The sequence below is a fragment of the Lepidochelys kempii genome, chromosome 11 (genome assembly GCF_965140265.1).
Source record: "Lepidochelys kempii isolate rLepKem1 chromosome 11, rLepKem1.hap2, whole genome shotgun sequence".
Taxonomy (NCBI): Eukaryota; Metazoa; Chordata; order Testudines; family Cheloniidae; genus Lepidochelys; species Lepidochelys kempii.
In genome coordinates this window covers 28,451,439-28,463,987 of record NC_133266.1, presented here as the reverse complement: position 1 = coordinate 28,463,987, position 12,549 = coordinate 28,451,439, and the positions used below count along the sequence as shown (strand labels likewise).

Sequence of the window (12,549 nt, the reverse complement as noted above, 5' to 3'; positions counted from 1 at the left end):
CTAGCTGAGCACTCTTTGCGCTCCAATATTCCCGGTTTCATTAAGTATCCTTTCTGCATTTGTTGAGGTGTCAGTAAGAAAGTAGCCCTATCTGAAGCAGTAAGTGAAACAATGAAGGCATTAGTTCAGCAGCTATTCTTTGTTCTTGGATATTTTGGCACCTCTCTGGATCTTGGCACTCCAGCATTAGTCACTGTCATAGTGATCTGTTAATCACCACTGTGCTAACTTCAGGCCTGGCAAAACCAGTAGTCAGCACAAAGCCTGTAAACTGCCAGTCCCTTCTTTTCCACACAATGCAACCACTGCCATTGCCAATAATGTCACTCACCTAAAGACAGGTAGCTGCATCTTTGATGGAAATATAACAAGACAGAAATAGTTGTCCATAAAAGGAAAAGTTTCAGATTTGTTCCACACGTTCTACACAGGTCTAAAATCTTCTCTTTATAACATGTGAGGAATTATATGGATGTCTCTGAGTCCAAACATACGTAACAATCAGAATTTGACCTTATAGCTATAATTTTCACTGCTGTGTTACTTGAATAATAGAGTAATTAGAGACCAGATTCTATTTAAAAATGTCTGGCTTTCATGCTGAAGAAGATGAAGTTTCTGAAAGTCCTCTAAAAGTATTTGGGGGGAAAACCAGCTTTCTAGAGCCTGCCCCAAAACAGAAGCATGTGTTATTTTTATTAGACTCTGACCCTTGTAAACTAACTTAAATCCTATTAGGTGAGTCCATGGAACAAATAAAAAGGGAACTCTTTAAATCTGCCATTTCCATGGACCATTACTGAAACACAAATTTCATTTCTTCATGAGATACCAGGTTGTAGACAAAAGCAAAACTGAAAAGCCATGCATAAGAAAATAAGAGATCAATGTACAAGAACGATACAGTTACATTCTTACACTCTTAGCGAATTTAGAAATTGAATATATAGTGAGAAAATTGTAATTATGGCCATGATAATCTTTTGAAATGAACTACCAACAGCATGATAATCTAGATAGGCACTGCAGATTAATGTCTGGTATCAGCTAAATTGTGTCCCTCAAATTCAGAGGGTCTGTTTGCCCCATGGATTGCCAGGAAAACTGTGCAAAAGGAATGGAAGACATTTTGCAACACTGTGTGCTCTCTCATGCAGCCATGCACCTGGACTCTGCATGCAAGGTGCTATGGGATAAGTGGGTGTTGTCTGGTAGAAAGGAGGTGTGGTTTTGGAAAAATCCTATAGCACATGCTGAACCAATGTTAAAATAGATCCATAAAGAAGGCCTTAGACACCACTGTAATCCTACTGACCTCAGTAATACTACTGATTTACACGAACATAAGTGAGAGCAAAATCAAGCCCAAGAGAGTGAAAATTCAAGCAGTTTCCAGAAGCTAAATTAGGGGCTTCAGCTATCTCGAGGAGCACACAAGAGACATGGCAGGACTACTCAGTTTCAGTGAGGCAAGTAGCAGCCTATGTTACCATACACAAATACATTCTAAAGACATGGAGGGGAAGCACAGTATTGCAAGATACAGATTGTGTCAGATGTGCATTGACGGCCTCTTGGGGTTGGAATTATATGTCAGCTGGCAGACTGTGAGGGTGGGAGTAGCTGTTGACCTCAGGTACTGGCAGCTAGTTATACAATGGTGTATATCTGCACATCAGCTGTGGATGCCATATCAATATCTAAGTCCATATGACATTTAGACTTACTGAGTTTGGTGCACTCACTCTCGTGTCTTAATCTGGCAGCTGGAGTGTGACAGTAATCTGGAGGAGCAGTGTTTTCTGTGCACACCATGTATTCCACCTCCTGTGGAATCTGGATTGTTTGCTCCATCCATGTTGTAGCAAAGTAGAGTGTTGTAGAGTGTTGCTTCCTGCAGATTTACAACCACAAACTTTGTGGCAGTAAAATCATCCTCTGATCTCAGCATTTGGTCAGGGTGCGCACAGCAGACCACTCCCACTGCTGGCTGTTAGCATGGCTGAATTCATATATCTGGACCAGTTAGTGTAATCTGAGAGTGAAAGGATGTTACAACACACATAAGCAAGTTTCTACATGGTCTGGTTCTACAGTCCCTACACATGCATGAGTTTAATAAGGCTTTCAAGAAGTTTGGAGTTGAGCTCCCAGATTTTAGCCCATTTTCGTGTATCTCTCTTTTTCTCCGTGCCTGTCTTTGCAGTAAACTGGCTGTTTGAGCCCAACATTTATTACATTTGCTGTCTTCAAACTATCAAACTCAGATCTCCAAATGTAGGAATAGAGTCTAAAAATCAATGAAGAGATAGCGATAGTGATTTAAATAACATTAATGCCACTAAAATACCTGAAAAAATTATATTAATTACACAAGTGGTTCCATTTGAGAAAAAAGACATTCATAGATAAAACATGGCCATTTTACTAGTTGCCATCATTTGTAAAAAGAAGCCTTCCTCAAACGCAGGCGGGCGTCTTCACATTTGGCACTGCACTTTTCACAATTTATCCCATAGACAGTTTTTGGTTTATATGTTAAAAAAAAAAAGTGAAAAAGAGCGATCCAGATTTTGGTATCAGTCAATCTAGTTTCAATACATAATCACAACTTTTAAAATTAAGAGCCATCTCTCTCTAACCACAGCCTGAATGGAATTACAAACACATTTCTGTGATGTCTAATGATGACTGGTACCTTTTAAAACAATAACCATCTGGCTAGCCCAAGGAAAGTCATATGTAATCTGTTTAGCCTGTAACTTAAATTCTCTCTCTCTCTTGGGATTGTGGCAGTTTCTGAGAGTGAGGCTGTGCATGGCATGTGCTGTGTACACTAGCTGCGTTTCTATTAGTCTGTCCTTTTTTTGTTACTTGCTGTTTATTTTAGGGGTGTAGCTGGTTCCCCCTCCTTTTCCTGGGAAGTGGGGGTGTTTTCTTCATGGGGTCTAATTCAGATAGGTTTATCAGTTTGACCCCTAAGCATGGGGTTTCATATGTGCCTGCTGTCTCTTGCACTGTGTTGTTTACTTGTTTACTCCTGTTTTTCCAAAGTTTCCCCATTTCCTTCACAATCAGACCCTAGTGTATGATCTATCCTGTTATGGAAAGGTAGTTTCTGCTGTTAGGCTGAAAGAAGCCAGAGGTGAGGCATGTTATGTCATTCTGGCACCAGGTTTATGTGATTCCAAATAACCCTGAACACTCCTTGAACCTGATTTAAAAGCACCACATGGATGCGGCAGATTAGACAGTGTTTGCTACCTCTGAAAGTATGAAATATTTCCTTTGTGGAGAAATATTTCATTTGAAGGGGTCCTGCCAAGGGACTGCTGGCTCTGGGGTCCATGGTAAGGAAGTGGGACCCCACGAAAATGGGAAGGGGGCTGGGGGAATCAAGGGACCAGCAGAAAACAGAGCCTGCATCTGCACTGCCAGATTCTATCACCTCCTCCTCACCATAGGTGGTCTGCCATTGTCTAGGGAGCAGCCCCCACAGTGGAACCTCTGCTGTGACCCCATCACTTGCGCCTGGACAGAAACAAGTCCTGGAGATTGAGGAGTACCTCCCGGCATAGGGAGCAGAGAGAGATTGTAGAGATGTGGGTGAAGAACAGACCAACAAGATGGATTTAGGCGTGACTCCTTTCTAACAGTGGCTAAGACTTTGGAGGAATCCTGATCTGCTGACAGTGGCTGAGGATGGAGCTGTGTGTCCTCAGAAGGATAGCATTGCACTGGGAGGTAGCTCCATGCCTGGAGCTCCCAGTGGGGTACTGTCTTTCCCTGGCATGGTGAGTCCTCAAGCCCCCAATCCTGCATGCTGCAATGATGATGCTGAGTCCCCATCTGAGGCTGCACTGCCTACCCTTTTTGGGAAAACAGACATGCCAGCTGCTCCCACTGAATCTCCTTCCTTCATGAATGATGAGAATGTTATAGTCGCGGTTCAACATTTGTCTGAGCAGGTGGAGTCTGAGGGAGATGAAGAGGATGACGATAATCTCTCTGACTCCTTACTGGTTCCTGATGTCTCAGCCAGGGTGGGTACAGCGTGAAGGAGATTTGTGACTTTTTGGACAGCACTAAAGGGTCCAGGGCTATTTCCATGTCTTACAGTGCTTTGCTCATTCAGCTGCCCTTGTCTTGAGAGAGACCTCAGTTGATCGTAGGAAACATTTCCATATCAAAAAGTTGCTGAGAAAGGTGCAGAAGCTTGGGGATTGTTCAAGATATATAGGTCTCCCCATGGCCCATCTTGTTCAAAGTACTTCCAATTTCTATTGTTTCTCTCTGCTGCTTGACTTTCTGCTTTTAGTCTTCATGGCGCTGCTCAATTTTGGCTCTAAATATTAACGGATGCCAGGATGGTCATAAAAGAACACAACTCTTTGAATTTCTCAGACAAAAACGGGCTGATGTTGTCCTTTTGCAAGAGGCGCACCCTGAGACCCTGACAATCAGGGGAACTGGTTGAAGGAATAGGAAGTGAAAGCATTCTCAAGCTACGGCTCCAATGTCACTGCTAGGGTAGCTGTTCTCTTTTTCCACATGATGCAGGGGCACTGATCCTTTCTGTGAAGGAGATTGTGCAGAGCTGGTTCCTCTAGGTGGAGACACGTATTGGCACTATTTTTTAAAATCTTTTTACTGTGTATGCCCCTACCCTGAGGTGAGATTGTGTCCTTTCTGCAGACACTTGCCCGTGCTGCTTGGCTGTGACCCTGATACTATTATTGTCCTCGGAGGAAATTTCAGCTCCACTGTAGATTACGTTTTAGACATGAACCATGAGGAGCCACACCCTCAGTCATCCAGGGAACTGTATTGTCTCCAGCAGACCTTTGGGCTAGTAGATGTTTGGAAGTTCTCTCAGCCCATTGTTAGGCACTACTCTTAGCTGAAGGCTACTCCCAGTCAGGTCTCAGGGGTTAGACTGGATCACTTTTATAACATGAAGGCCAGTGTGAATATGTTTGTTTGGTCTTCCATGTTTCCCACTCACTTGTCTGATCATCATTATGTCTCTGTCAGTGTGTCTCTCCCTCTTCCTGCCTGTGATTCCCACTACCGCTTTAATACCGAATTATAACAGGATTTGAATTTCAACAATTGCAGTGGCACCTCTGGGATTAAGATGCTGAGGGTCTTTTTTGGATCTGAACAATATATGCTAAGGAAGTGGGTGGGGACTGAGGAGAAGGTGCAAGGGCATTTGCAGAAATGGCACTGGCTCCTTCCTGGACTCTCTTTTTTGGAGGTAGGTTTTGACTGCCAACAATCTTGTGGCCTCAATCTTCTGGAACTGGCTAGTGTGTCTGGACCCCCTCCACCTGAGACTTTTGGCCAGATTCAGAGGCATATTAACCATTTTTAAATAGTTACCACTGGTTGCACCCTGTTTGCTGTTCCTGCCAAGATGAAGGGGGCTAGAGGCTCACTGATTTAGTCAGCAGGGAGGCATCCCGTCACCTCCAGTCTGTTCAGCAAGCCTGGACATCCCTTGCCATCTCGATCACAGAGGCTCGCTTTGTCTCCATTCTATAATGGTCTTTTGAAAAACCTAGCTACTTTTGCAAAGCATGCAATCAGACCAGGCATTTTCCAGTTTATGGCTCTTGGAAGAGCCACTGTTTTTTAACCCATATTTTCCCGCTGAAGTTTTCTCCAGGAGCCTGATTACAGCTTTTACCCAGGGTGGGTTGACCAAGCTGTCCCACATGGTTGTTCCTAGTTGGTCAATCTGGAAGTCTCCGAGAGCTCTTGCTGTTCAGAGCATAATCTGGTCTGTACATTTTTTGGACAAGGTCCTGGCTGAATTCCAGGTGTGTTCCCTCAGCAGGCTGTTCAGTGTTTGCAAAAAGTTTTTGCAGGGACTGTTCTTCCAGCAGGTATCCTGTGTTCCCCTCACTAGTTGTCTCCCTTCTGTGGATGAGATCCTGGTGCAACAGGCAGATTGTTGTCTTGGAAGGGTTCGGTGAATGTTCCTTTTATAACCATAACCAAGAGGCAGTTCTGTGGCATGTCTGGCAAGCTGCGGCAGCATTATGCAACCCTCTCTGATGGTCCTGATGCAGCCTGGGGGATTCTCTGTCCCCAGCTTGGAGGATGCTGCACAAACCTCCTCTTCCTAAGCGCTCCGGTGACTTGCAGTGGAGGGTCCTGCACAGCATCGTAGCAACCAGTTGTTTTGTGCACCACATTACCCCTGAAGTGTCTGCGCAGTGCCCCATCTGTTTGGCTTCAGACACAGTGTTTCATTTTCTCCTACATTGCCCCTGTTGGATTTCTCTTTTTGTTTTTTTGCAACAGCTTTTAGCAGTTTTGGACTGGTTCTCTCCAAGTCCCTGTTTATTCTCACAGTGAGATACAGTGCTCTCATTGAGCCTGTTTCCTGCCTGGCTAACTTCTTGCTGGGTCAAGCAACACTAGCCTTTGAAATATCACCAGAACATAATGGCTGGGACAGAGCGGTGTGATGTGCTAGGGCTGTTCCACACTCTGATTGTGGCCTGGCTACGGATTGACTTGTAATCTGGACACTTTTGGGTTGACTTGGTGTTATTAACAATATTTTGAGTGAACCAGGTGATGATGATGCTTTATTGATCCTTGTTTAATGTTTGCTTAAGATGTGTTTTGCTTTATTTTATTCATATATTTTTGTGTATATATTGTAATTTTTTAACATTCTTGAATAGTTTTTAATGTGATTTTATGTGACTAAAGGTGTTTTTCATGTACTGTCAGTCTTTCTCTCTCTGTCTTCCTTCTCATATTCTGCTTCTTTACTGCAATAACTCAAGTAAATTATTAATTTTTGATAGACAGAAGTCTGCCTTGCTACTGTCCACTGAAAATTCAAAGACCAAAAGAATCACAAAGTACAGTGTTCCTAAGCTCTGAGTATTCCTCATTTACTAATATTTTTCCTCCTCAGTATCATTTCAGTAAATGGAGTTGAAATATGTCACCCATTCATTTCTTTAATAAGAATTAGTCTCTCTAAATCTGAAATAAAACCTAGTTATTCTGGAAACTGGTTTAGTTTTTTTTCACAGCTACTCCCAATAGTCAAATGACCCAGAATATCCACACCAGGCATTTTCTCACCTTCCTTTATTGTGACAATGCAAAATCAATACAAGGCCACAGGCAACTTTTTATGAAGCCTCACTATATTTATGTGGCTCGAAATGGTTCGCAAGCCAACAACTTTGTCTGGATTTAAACGGTAACCCTCAATATTTATAAGTTTAAATGAAGATAAAGGCAAAACTAATTACCAAAAGGTTTCCATTTGTCATAGGCCACGAGGCCTGATTTTACTTTTGTGCACAATACCATATTTATATAGTAAAGAGTCCTAGCTTCTTGATGAGGGGCAGCAAATTCTTACAGTCACTTTGGGCTGATCACTAACTTTTATCCAATGTGGTGGGTGGGAGGCCTAACTTCTTCTCATTTTGCCCTAGGCTAGCCATTTCTTTTTAGGCTGCTCTGGGAAACAGACATATATTCGGTTGCCCCAGCTCTGTATTTTCTCCTTGGTGTTCTAGGCTGTTTGCATACACTCAGCTATTACTTTTTCTCTTAACCCACCTCAGACCATCTACTTGTTCTTGACTACTCAAGACCTCTTGCTTCCTCCTATTAGGTCAAAGTCATTCAATTTTTCTCAGCCACTTCAGGCTAGCAGCTTCTCCTTGTGCACTTGTCAGGTTCACTCTATTTCACTGATTGAGACACCAAGTTTTAACCTAATTAAAGAAATTCATATCTCTGCAAGTAACAGCATGGAAAGGTGCTCCAGTATTGCCAACCCCAAACATTCAAAACTCATGCAGCAGGCCCCCCAAAATCATGAGATTGGCTTAAAATGTTGAGAGTTTTTTAAAAGAACACTTTGAGCTGTTTTTATTGACTTCTGGTTTTTGAGCCTTTAGTGGAGTCACATTTTCAAATTTTTCTGCTCAACCATGAAGACCAAAAATTTTTTGTAAGTGAAAGATGAGGTTCTCAGAAAAATAACACAACTCCAGGAGCCAGAGCTTTAAGAAAAACACCAGATAACACAAAATTTGTGATAAAATTGCAAAAGTTGGCATCACTGGTGCTCTCATCCCAACTAATGTTAAATTTTCCATTCATAAATATAAAATATTGTGCAGGACACCTAATTCAGGAAAGTATTACAATTCTCTGAATTAGTTTTTAAATATTACACATTTGGTTCCACTTGTCTGTACAGCTGTTGCATACAGAGGCAAAATAGTTCACTGATTTTTTGTAGTCAGTTCTTTGCATTATCCTCTGTATAGTGTGCTCAGAGCAGAGGGTCTGGGCTTATAACTGCCTTAATTCTGTCTTGCCCACCTTCTTCCTTCAGTCCCAGTAGGGATCAGATCTCTAGTTAAAGGGAAATGGGTGCCATGGATAGAAGCTCTCCAGAGTACACAGAGTTTGAATGAAGTCTGCAATTAATTTTGTTTGAAAATTCCATTAGCTTCCCACTGTCATATGCAGCTTTTTAGGAAAGGAAAAAGCCTTTGGAAGGAAAAAATCATGCTTTCGTTGTAGGGCTGCCACATGTGTTCCAATGGAAAGACATACAAGCGAAGTCTTTCTTCAATTAATACGTATGAAATAAAATCACTAAGCCAGCTCTGTGGCATGGCAAATTGTATCAGGAATTGCCTTCTTAGAATTCACTGTGCTAGAGAGTTACCACATCCTACCTTGTTGTCTCAGAAATTTCCATGGCTGCATCCGTTATGCTATTAGAAGAGTAAGAAATGGCATCTTTAGTGAGAAATGAGTGTCAACTGATAAGTTATTGAGAGCGAAGCAAAGTTCTACTCCTTGGTTACAGCTGTGCAGTTTTGGTTCTCGGGGGCTTGTGTAAACTTTTCATTTGCTTTCAATTCACTTGAGTTTACAGACTTGAGTTTTGAGGTAAAAGGAACCCAAAAACATAAATAGCTCCAGTTCACTCAAAACTGGATGCAGGTTTGATAGAAACAGGACCCAAGTTCACTTGAAAAGTTGTAACATTTAGCTAACCTATACTGAGTTTCAAGGCCTGAATTCAGACAGGTGACTTTTAGCAGGAGTTGGGGGCACTCAGCACTTGACAAGATCAGTCCTAAAGTTTATTATCAAATATGAAATCAGGCAACTTTTGTGTGGTTTCAGTTATCATAATGAAAGTTTCATACATTAAAAACTGGAGCTATCTTGCTTACTCCTTTCTGTCTGTAACCCCAGAGCAAAGAGAGCTTTGATGTGTCAACACCCTAACAGTCTCTATTCCTGGTCTGCTTTTCATTGCTGGTTGTTTTAATAATCAGATACCATTTGTAAAGGTCACCTGGCCCTATACAGTAACATATTAAGGGGTTAATTCACTACATCTACCCACCATTTAGCACTGATTGCATGGTTTTCTATAGCCTACTTGAGTAAACACTTGTGACTGTGTTCAGCAACTGCCAGTGCTGAACACTTATGCACTTTTTCCTTCCATTCTCAAAGTGGGAAATTCACTGTTTGCCCAAATAATGAACTCAAGCTATCTAAACGTAATATGAATTCATTATATGCTAGCTAGGGGTCAGATCTATGCTGGACAGGAATTGAAAGCAATGCATAGCTCTGTGTGGCACAAAGGTCAGCTATGTGACTAAATACTTCCCTTTTGGAGCCCCCATTTGAACATGAATTTGGGAAATTAAAGACAGCTGCCTTTATTCATTAAAGTACATATATTTCTTAAAAATTAAGAAGCTGCAACATAATGTTCTAAGTTAGTTGTAGCTATGTAGAGATCTTTTATGTAATTCTCTCACATCTGTTTCAAGGTGCTAAAGAAAGAACACGTGATTTACATTTTGGATGTTAATAATCAAAACTATTGTTATCTACAGTCTACCATTTTTAGGAAAAAGTCTTCAAAATCCAGTGCCTCTTCTCCATTTCCAAAATTCCTTTAAATATCTATAGATTTTTTTTGTCAGATGTAACAGATGGAAACACTCCTTATACTAATAAAAGATGACTTGGAGAACAAAGCCAGGATCCAGAATTTCAGGCTGCCTGGAGTGCCAGAAGAAATGGAGTCTGGAGAGTGAGAATATTTTGAAGCTCTTGGGATTACTCGCAAAAAGAAAAGGAGTACTTGTGGCACCTTAGAGACTAACCAATTTATTTGAGCAAAAGCTTTCGTGAGCTAGCTGTAGCTCACGAAAGCTTATGCTCAAATAAATTGGTTAGTCTCTAAGGTGCCACAAGTACTCCTTTTCTTTTTGCGAATACAGACTAACACGGCTGTTACTCTGAAACTTGGGATTACTCTGGGTCCCCACTGCCTACAGATTATATACATCTGACTACAGATTATATAATTATGTAATAATCACCCAGAGACTACCTGAAAAGAAATCTGCTCAGTCTGAGAAAACTCCTGACCCACTCTCCTAATTACTTATGTGCCTTTCCACATGCCTACTCAAATCCTTACATTAGTGAGCACATTTAAGAAGCTGGATCTTAAAGGGTCCACATTCAATCTGTAACCTTATAGATTCATCTCTTCTAAAGAAGCAGAGTAGATTCATGCTAGCTAAACAACACCTGTCGGCAATAGGTATGAACATATCTTTACTGTATCCGGCAAAACTGCAGCTAAACAGAACCAGCAGATGTTTGTTCTGAGATTGTTCTGAGATTCCCCTCTAGAAGAAAACCCTTTTACAGCCGGTCAAAAGGTGATCGAAAAGTTATCTAGTTCACCTCTCTGCAGAAAGATAGTGAGCTATCCAATTCCGTGGACTCTGATATAGACTAGTTCATTATGTGGGTTTACTCCAGCATCACTCTTTGTGTTTTTGCTCTGTGCTTTGGGTTTCCATTTAGGGCAATATCCCTGTCTCCCCCCTTCTCCCATCATCCTCCACACCATGGATTACCGTTAAAACATTCTATTATCATTATGCTCACAGAACTTTCATTGAATTTAGTGGCTATTCAGGGTGAGGAACAAGTACAGAATATGCAATAGAAAGCTGCAGTGCAGAGAAGATATTCATACTGCAGACTGGAGAATGGAATTTTACCCTTGATTCCAATATGCTCTCTATATCAAATGCTACTTGCCTCAAAGAAACTTACGTGACATAGATTGGTGATGGCTTTAGCATATGGACTTCTTTACTTTGATTCTATGCACTGGAATCAGTGCTTTTTTATTTAGTGGCAATTGTAATACTGCCCTATGGTATTTGTTTCCTTCCTAGCATTAGAATATATTGGCAGTAGCTCAGACCCCTCACTTAGAACTGAGCCAAACTTGGGCGGATGAGGTTATGCCCTGAGCTTCTATTGCTTTCTTTTCATTTCTTGTTACCAAATGTTAGACTGATGTGAACATTCAGATGACTGTTGGTTTTGAGTTCCTCTCTGCTGCACGTCAAAAATTATGTCATTGATAGTATATTTACTCTAGTAATTAAACTCATATGGTTCTTCTTTTATTGCCTTTGCCCCTCTTTTAAAGAAAACCAATAAAAAGTTTCTGAAGAAGAAAAAAAGGGACCCTCCCCATAATAGTTTCTACAGTTAGACATGCAGAGAGGGGGGTCATCTGTGGCTGGGCTACTTTATGTTTTTATACTTGTGCTGATGTCTGCTGTGTGAATGTATGATCCGATATTTCCAAATTTATTACACTGCATCCATATGGAAAAAGCCAGTTGGAGGGAAAGGAAAATCGTTGCTGACTATACATTACAGCCAAGGTTCCCCAGTCTCATATAGTCCTCATCTAGATTTAATAACAGACCACTTCAGTACTAGTGCAACCATTTCTTTCCTTTTATTGAATTTACTAAGAATGTATTAATGAGTTTAGTTCTTGTGAAAGGTGCTGAGCTGACCCTTTCAGAGACTGGAGAGCTCCAGTTTGCCATAGATGTGGTACAGCACAGATCCCCACATCTGTCATCTAGCCAGCCTGAAGACCTAGTTCAGTCTCCATGCCCCTGCTTCTCCAGTAACACTGCCAAGAAGAGCTGCCAAGGGAGCTCATTGCTCAGAACTTTGTAGGATTGAACCCTAAGCAGTCAAACTGATAAGTAAGTCTAACAATTACAAGCCATTCATGCAGCTTCTACAGACCCTTCATGGACAACTATAAAACACCCGTGCAACAAACTAATGTATATAAAGTGAATGAAGGCCCCAGTAGAGCAAAGGACAAGCCTAACACATTGACTTCAGTGGGACTACTTATGTGCTAAAAATTAGGCACGTGCTTAAGTGCCTTGGTGAATTAGGTCTTATTACACCATATTGTTATTCAACTTTCCCAGCCCCGCCTATCTAGCTTAGGATTTTATACTGCCACCAATGACCATGAAGGTCTTCATGTAAAAGCAATAATAATAAAGCAAGTCCCTAATGGACTTCATGGAGTCACTGGCACTTCTCTGTTTCTGGGGTCAAAACTCTGCTTGGGGTAGAGGGGTTTTTTTTTTGGTGGGGGGTAGGGAT

The 12,549-nt window shown here is 41.4% G+C and overlaps 1 protein-coding gene across 12 annotated transcripts in view; it reads right to left on the bottom strand.

The window, feature by feature from the left end:
* The window catches only part of FMNL2 (formin like 2), a 259,314-nt gene that overhangs the window by 68,954 nt on the left and 177,811 nt on the right, over positions 1-12,549 (bottom strand). The window lies entirely within an intron of this gene.